Source organism: Cebus imitator, unplaced genomic scaffold, assembly GCF_001604975.1.
Source record: "Cebus imitator isolate Cc_AM_T3 unplaced genomic scaffold, Cebus_imitator-1.0 Scaffold705, whole genome shotgun sequence".
NCBI classification, from domain to species: Eukaryota; Metazoa; Chordata; class Mammalia; order Primates; family Cebidae; genus Cebus; species Cebus imitator.
Genome location: NW_016108020.1, coordinates 171,653 through 180,254, shown reverse-complemented (window position 1 = coordinate 180,254; position 8,602 = coordinate 171,653).

Below are 8,602 nucleotides of genomic sequence, written 5' to 3'. Positions count from 1 at the left end.
CTGCTTGCAGAGTCCAGTCATAACAAAAGTAAGGGCCGAGCATGGTGGCTCACCCCTGTAACCCCAGCACTTTGGGAGGCAAAGGTGGGTGAATCACCTGAGGTCAGGGGTTCGAGTCCACCCTGGCTAACATCTAGTGAAACCCTGTCTCTACTAAAAATTACAAAAATTAGCTGGGTGTGGTGGCATGCGCCTGTAGTCCCAGCTACTGGGGAAGCTGAAGCAGGAGAATTGCTTGAACCAGGGAGGCAGAGGTTGCAGTGAGCCTAGGTCACACCACTGCACTCCAGCCTGGGCAACAGAGCAAGACTACGTCTCTCTAAAATAAATAAATAAATATTAAAATATATTATATATATATTTATATATGTAAATATATATATATATATAAACAAGAGCAAAGTCTGTTGGGAAAATAAGTGACTTTATTAGCCAAAACTAGTAACACGGTAGTGGCTGGATTTCCATCCAAAGCAATCACTTCAAATTTTGAGAAGGCAAGAGTTTAAAAAAGGAAAATTTGATATGAAAGGCATGCAAGAATTGTGCTGAACACAATGTCTGTGTGTCTTGTTCTGGTGGCTATCTTGGGTCCCAGTCCACCCGGAGCATGAACTGGCATCAGCTAAACAATGGACGGGTTGTTGACTAGGTGGCCTTGAGGTAATCTCTGGAATTTTGCAGCTGGATCTCCAGGCATGGTCTGTCTGTCTCAAGATTAGCCCCTGGAACTTAAAGTAGACACATAATTAGATACTAGCATGTGGTTAGAGAAATGTGAAGGAAGTATATACAGTGAGAAAGGGAGAGGCATGGAGTCTATTTCAAGACTAAGGCAAAAGACTTCTGCAGTTTGCTTCAAGGTTACATCTTGAAACTCAAAAGAAAGGGAAAAAAGTTTTAAAATGTACTTTGAAGTTAAGATGCCTGGTTACAGAAATGGACAGTGGTGATGGTTGCACAAAATGTGAATATGCTTATGCCACTGAACATAATGCCCATTTAAAATGGTTAAAATGATAAATTTTATGATATGGATCTCTTACCGCAATAAAATAAAAATTTTGAAAATTGGATTATGAGCAGTTCTTCATCTTGTTAACATAGTTCATTGCAAGTGGTTATAATTTTACATTTTCAAAGAGGTGATTCAAAAGTTCTACCCAATAATTTATAGACACACATACACATACATAAAGTTTCTTGTGTATAATGCACAATATTAAATGTGCTCTTTCATGTTTGAGAGAAAATTCAGAAAAGGAAACCAGGGGTCAGTACTAGAAGTTCACAAACAAGTTCTCTCCTGGATCCACAAGGCAGGGTTAGTGATTAAGCCACATTTTTCTCAATGGCTACATTAAAAAAATATTTTTAAATTACTCTTCCTTGCAAAGCATGGCTACCCTATAGGCAGTGTACTCAGAGTAGACCGTTTTTAAAATTTTTGTGGGTACATGGTAGGTGTATGTATTTATGGGTTACATGAGCTATTTTGATACAGACATACAATACATAATCACATCAGGATAAATGGGATACGAGACACCCTTTGCCTTACACAAACAATCCAATTATACTCTTTTAGTTATTTTTAAATGTACAATTGGGTTATTTTATTTTATTTTATTTTTGAGACAGAGTCTCACTCTGTTGCCCCGGCTAGAGAGCAGTGGCTTGGTCTCGGCTCACGGCAACCTCCGCCTCCCAGGTTCAAGTGGTTCTCCTGCCTCAGCCTCCCAAGTAGTTGGGATTACAAGTGCACACCACCACACCCAGCTAATTACTTTTGCATTTTTAGTAGAGATGGGGTTTCACCATGTTAGCCAGGCTGGTATTGAACTCCCGACCTCAGATGATCCACCCACCTGGGACTCCCAAAGTGCTGGGATTACAGGCATGAGCCACTGCACATGGCCCAATTAGGTTATTTTTATTTATTTATTCATTTATTTATTTAGAGATGGAGTTTTGCTCTTGTTGCCCAGTTAGGTTGCTCACTGCAACCTTCACCCCCTGGGTTCAAGCAATTCTCCTGCATCAGCCTCCCGAGTAGCTGGGATTACAGGTGCCTGCCCCCATGCCCAGCTAATTTTTTGTATTTTTAGTAGAAATGAGGTTTCATTATGTTGGCCAGGCTGGTCTTGAACTCCTGACTGGTGATCCGCCCATCTCCACCTCCTAAAGTGCTGGGATTACAGGTGTGAGCCACTGCACCCAGTCTGCGTTATTTTTTGCTAAGTTTACGCTGTTTTGCTAGCAAATATTAGGTGTTATTCATTCTTTCTATTTTTTGTACCCATTAGCATTTCCTCCCCTGCCATCCAGCAACTATTTTTCCCAGCCTGTGAAGGATACATCCTTTTACTCTCTATCTCCATTAGTTCAATTATTTTAATTTTTAGCTCCCACAAATAAGTGAGAACATGCAATGTTTTTCTTTCTGTGTCTGAGCTATTTTACTTGAAACAATGACTTCCAGTTCCATCCATTTTGTTGCAAATGATAGGATCTCATTCTTCTTTATGGATGAATAGTCCTCCATTGTGCATATGTACCACATTTTATTTATCCATTCATCTGCTGATGAACAGTTAGGTTGCTCCCAAATCTTGACCATTGTAAATAGTGCTGCAATAAACATGGGAATGCAGATATCTCTTTGATATACTGATTTCCTTTCTTTTGGGTATATACCCAGCAATGGGACTGCTGGATCATATGGTAGCTCGACATTTAGTTTTTATGGGAACCTCCTAACTATTCCCCACAGCAACTGTACTAATTTACATTCCCACCAACAGTATTTGATGGTTCCCTTTTCCTCACATCCTCTCCAGTATTTGTTATTGCCTGTCTTTTGCATAAAAGCCGTCATTGCTGGGGTGAGATGGTATCTCATTGAAGTTTTGATTTGCATTTCTCCAATAATCAGTGATGTGGAGTACCTTTTCCTATACTTGTTTGCCATTCACACATATTCTTTTGAGAAATGTCAATTCAAATCTTTTGCCCATTTTTAATTGGATTATTACATTTTTTCCTATGGAGTTGGTTGAGCTCCTTATATATTCAGGTTATTAATCAGATAGGCAGTTTGCAAATATTTTCTCCCATTCTGTGTTGTCTCTTCACTTTGTTGATTGTTTCCTTTGTTGTACAGAAGTTTTTAACTTGATATGATCCCACTTGTCCATTTTTGCTTTGGTTGCTTGTGCTTGTAGAGTAACATTCAAGAAATCTTAGCCCAGTCCAATGCCTGGAGAGTTTCCCCATTATTTTCTTGTAGTGGTTTCATAGTTTGAGGTCTTAAATTTAAGATCTTTAGTCCATTTTGATATAATTTTTGTATATGACAAGAAATAGGGGTCTAGTTTCATTCTTTTGCACATGGATATCCAGTCTTCCCAGCACCATTTATTGAAGAGACTGTCCTTTCCCCACTGTACGTTCTTGGCACCTGTGTCAAAAATGAGATCATGGTAGATGTAGCAATTTGTCTCTGGGCTCTCTATTCTGTTACACTAATCTATGTGTCTGTTTTTATGCTGGTACCATACTGTTTAGGTTACTATAGCTCTGTAGTATAATTTGAAGTCAGGCAATGTGATTTCTTCAGTTTTGTTCTCTTTGCTTAGGATAGCTTTGGCTATTCTGGATCTTTTGTGATTCCTTATAAATTTTAGGATAGGTTTTTCTATTTCTGTGAAGAATGTCATTGATATTTTGATAGGGATTGCACTGAATCTGTAGATTGCTTTGTGTAGTATGGACATTTTAACAATAGTGATTCTTTGTGGTAGTTCAGTCAGGGTGGTGGCAAAAATATTAAGGGAAAAATATTAGGGACAGTTATAGGAAATAGTCACCAAACACCGTTGGAAGGCCAGGCAGTTTACATAGCTTCAGATGAGAGAATGGGCCGAAGGTGGCTAGTTCTTTTATCTTGAGGCTTAAAGCATAGGGCAGTTAACAGGTGAATGCAAAGGAGTTTATCTAAATTTCTTGTGGTCCTAAGACCCACCTTTGCCCATCCGTACTTGACTGCCTCCTACTAGGAGGGTTGGCAGAAGTTAATTACCCTCTAATAGTATTTGCTTTAGGCCTCAGAACCTGGCCTTTAATCATTATCCATAAGCGTGTTGACTCAGAGCCTGCGTTATTAAATCTATACTGAATAAATGCTCTGAATGCCAGAAGAGCAGCTGATCAGGGCCGTGGCTGCTGTCTCTCTCAGGAGTATCTGTGAGTGGCCATGGACACCCCTAACCCACTCTTTCACTGGAGATTTGTGCTTAAGTGAATTTATTCATCCATTGTGCAGCTGGGGTCTGCAGGGCCAACCCCGGCAATTCTTCCAATCCATGAACAGGAAATATCTTTCCATTTTATGGTGTTCTCTTCCATTTATTTCATCAGTGTTTTATAGTTTTCATTGTAGAGATCTTCCACTTCTTTTCTTACTTTGCTTAAGTTAATTGCTAGGTGTTTTATTTTATTTGTAGCTATTATATGTGAGATTATGTTCTTAATTTGTTTCAGATTGTTTGCTGTTGGCATACAAAAATGCTACTGATTTTTCTATGTTAATTTTGTATCCTGCAACTTTACTGTATTTGTTTATTAGTTCTAATAGTTTTTGATGGAGTATTTAGGTTTTTCCAAATATAAGATCAGATCATCTGCAAACAAAAATAATTTAACTTCTTCCTTTCCAATTTGGATACTCTTTATTTCTTTCTTTTGTGTGATTGCCCTAGCTAGCACTTCCAGTACTATGTTGAACAACAATGGTGGAAGTGGGTAACCTTGCCATGTTCCCATCTTAGAGGAAAGGCTTTCAGTGTTTCCTCATTCAGTATGATGCTAGCTGTGAGATTGTTGTATATAGCTTTTATTATGTTAAAGTACCCTTAGCATTTTTTGTAGAACAGGTCCGGTGTTGATGAAACCCCTAAACATTTGTTTGTCTGGGAAAGTATTTATCTTTCACATTTGAAAGATATTTTCACCAGACATATTTATCCTGGTGCAAAAGTAACTGAGGTTTTGCCATTAAAAGTAATTGCAAAAACTACAATAACTTTTGCACCAACCTAATACTATTCTAGGGTAAATGTTTATTTATTTATTAGCACTTCAAATATGACTGCCTTTCAAAATTTTGGGGGGCCTCTATTAGTCCATTTTCACACTGCTGATAAAGACATATCCAAGACTAGGTAATTTACAGAGAAAAGAGATTTAATGGACTCACAGTTCCACGTGTCTAGGGAGGCCTCACAATCATGGCAGAAGGCAAAAGGCATGTCTTACATGGCAACAGGCAAAGAGAGAATGAGAATCAAGTGAAAGGGGTTTCCCCTTATAAAATCATCAGATCTTGTGAGACTTATTCACTACCATGAATACAGTATGGGGGAAACTGCCCCCATGATTCAATCATCTCCCACTGGGTCCCTCACACAACATGTGGGAGTTGTGGGGGCTATGATTCAAGATGAGATTTGGGCAGGGACACAGCCAAACCATATCATTCCACCCCAGCCCCTCTCTAATCTCATGTCCTCACATTTCAAAACCAATCATGCTTTCCCAACAGTCTCCCAAAGTCTTAACTGATTTCAGCATTAACTAAAAAGTCCACAGTCCAAAGTCTCATCTGAGACAAGACAAGTACCTTCTGCCTGTGAGCCTGTAAAATCAAAAGCAAGTCATTACTTGCTAGATACAATGGAGGTATGGGCATTAGACAAATACACCCATTCCAAATAGGAAAAATGGGACAAAATGAAGGGGCTGAAGGTCCCATGCAAGCCTGCAATCCAGTGGGGTAGTCAAATCCTAAAGCTCTAAAATGACCTCCTTTGACTCCATGTCTCATATTCTCATATACAGGTCATGCTGATGGAAGAAGTAGGTTCCCATGGTCTTGGGCAGCTCTGCCCCTGTGGCTTTGCAGGGTATAGCCTCCCTCTCAGCTGCCTTCGTGGGCTGGCGTTGAGTGTCTGCAGCTTTTCCAGGCTCACAGTGTAAGCTGTTGGTGGATCTACCATTCTGGGGGCTGAAGGATGGTAGCCCTCTTCTCACAACTGCACTAGGCAGTGCCCCAGTGGGAACTTTATATGGGGGCTCTGACCACACATTTTCCTTTTGCACTGCCCTAGCAGAGGTTCTCCATGAGAGCCCCAACCCTGCAACAAACATTGGCCTGAACATCCAGGCATTTCCACACATCCTCTGAAATCTAGGTGGAGGTTCCTAAATCTCAATTATTGACTCCTGTGTACCCACAGGCTCAACACCACATGGAAGCTGCCAAGGCTTGGGGCTTGCACCAAAGTCATTTCCACATTTGTGGGGATCTTTACAACAGTGCCCCTCTCTACTGGTACCAATGTAGTGTATTAGTCTGTTCCACACTACTAATAAAGACGTATCTGAGACGCTGTAATTTATAAAGAAAAACAGGTTTAATGGACTCGCAGATTCACGTGGCTGGGGAGGCCTCACAATCATGACAGAAGGCGAAAGGCATATCTTACATGGTGTCAGGCAAAGAGAGAATGAGAATCAAGCAAAAGGGTTTTCCCCTAATAAAACCATCAGTTCTCCTGAGACTTAATCACTACCATGAGAACATTGTTCATGGGGGAAACTGCCCCCATGATTCAATTATCTCCCACTGGGTCTCTCCCACAATACGTGGTAATTATGGGAGCTATGATTCAGTTGAGATTTGAGTGGGAACACAGCCAAACCATATCAGTGCCCCAGAGCACTTTAGCTCTCTGTGGCAAGGCTTGCCAGAACTTAAGTTCCAACCACTGGGATGGACAATTCCCCTGTGGTTAGGGATGATCTAAATGCTCCCTCTGTGGGTATCAGCTGAGTTCTACCCAGTGTTAATTTCTTCTGTGACAGGCAGCACTGGATTCCAATGCAAAGTCTCACAATCACTGAACTCTTTCTCTCACATGTACACAAATTTTCTCTCCACACCACATGACTGCTCTCAGAGGATGAGGAAAGGGTGTCACCAGCAATTCAAGACCGTCTTTCCTACCCTCTTCAGTGTTTCTTTCACTGATATACAGTTAAAATCAGGCATTGTGATTGTGTACCTGATTTTTGGTTTTTATGAAGGTGATTTTTTGTGTAGATAGTTGTTAAATTAGCTGTTTCTCTGGGGAAGATGATGAATAGAGGCTTCTATTCAACCATCTTACTCCATTTCTCTGCTTACTGTTTTAAATGAACACATATGTTACTTCTAGATCCTGTATTTTTTTTACTTTGACAGTTACAATGAGCATTATTTTAGAAGCAATAATTAAATCTACCTAATAATGAAGATCCCCTCTGAGAGTCTATGAATGTTTGTGTATTTTCATGATTAGAAATATATCCTCACTATATTTTCTTCTGTCTCAAAACTTTTATATCTTATGCCTATTTTCCACTCCTAATTTATTCAGTTTCACTGTACCTATAGGCTGTTCTTGGATTTTTAAATGTCCTTTAAGAAAAAGCAATACAGTATTTAACTAACTTCATATTTATTGGTAGAATGACTAGAGTGCTTTAGTTTAATGGGTTATCCATCATAGAAGTATCAAATGAGATGGTAAGTATTAAAGTGCTTTGAAAACAGTAATAAACTACACATGTATAAAATTATATTATTGTTATTCTTCTTTTAAGAAGTATATAATAAAATAAATCCAAATAATATTTAATGATTAAATTTTGATCACTGTGTCACCTAAGAGGAATTAATATTTGAAAATAGAAAAATTTACTTCTTAAAGTGTAATATGCAGGGGAATCACCTGGGAATCTTATTATAGGTTCAGGAGGCCTGGAGTGGGGCTGAGATTCTGCATTTCTGACAAATTCCTGAATGATGCTGAATCCTGATGCTGCTGGTCTGCGGATCACACTGTGAGTAACAAGAATCATTTTGGCTCTGCCTTTTAATGCCAATCATTAATCCTATTATTAAGAACAAATGTGTGGTAACAAGGAAACATATTCAGTAAATGGAGACATTCCTCCTTTCCCACAAATACAGAACTAGCATTGAAACTGGTTTGAAAGATTAGCCTGAAAATCTTTGAGGTGGGCCCCATATAAATAATACCTAACAGAGAGGTTTTTATTCCTTTTTACAGTATTCATAGAAAATTTCAGTTCCTTTTAGTAAGTTAAGCTTAATGTAAATATACCATTACCGGCAGGAAAATTTATCTTTTTCTCATCTAAATTTTTTTCTGTTAAAATTTAACGTTCGTTTTACCTCAGATTGGTTGAAAGAGAAATTGACTATGTAATCTTTTCCAAATTTTTTTTTCATTAATGTCCTCATGGCTCTGTTAAAAAACAAACACCCGCAATTCTAGTAATTTAGTCTAAGAAATGAATTTCCCCATATCTTGGCTAAGTAAATATTGGATACATATACAGACAACATGCAAACCTTGTACAATGGGTATGCTTTGAAACACAGCCCCAATTTCTTGCAAGACTAAAACAACAAGAATTGCAATTGTGTCTTATGCCTTAAGGGAGACAATTTTATCTATGATGGCGGTGGTATTTT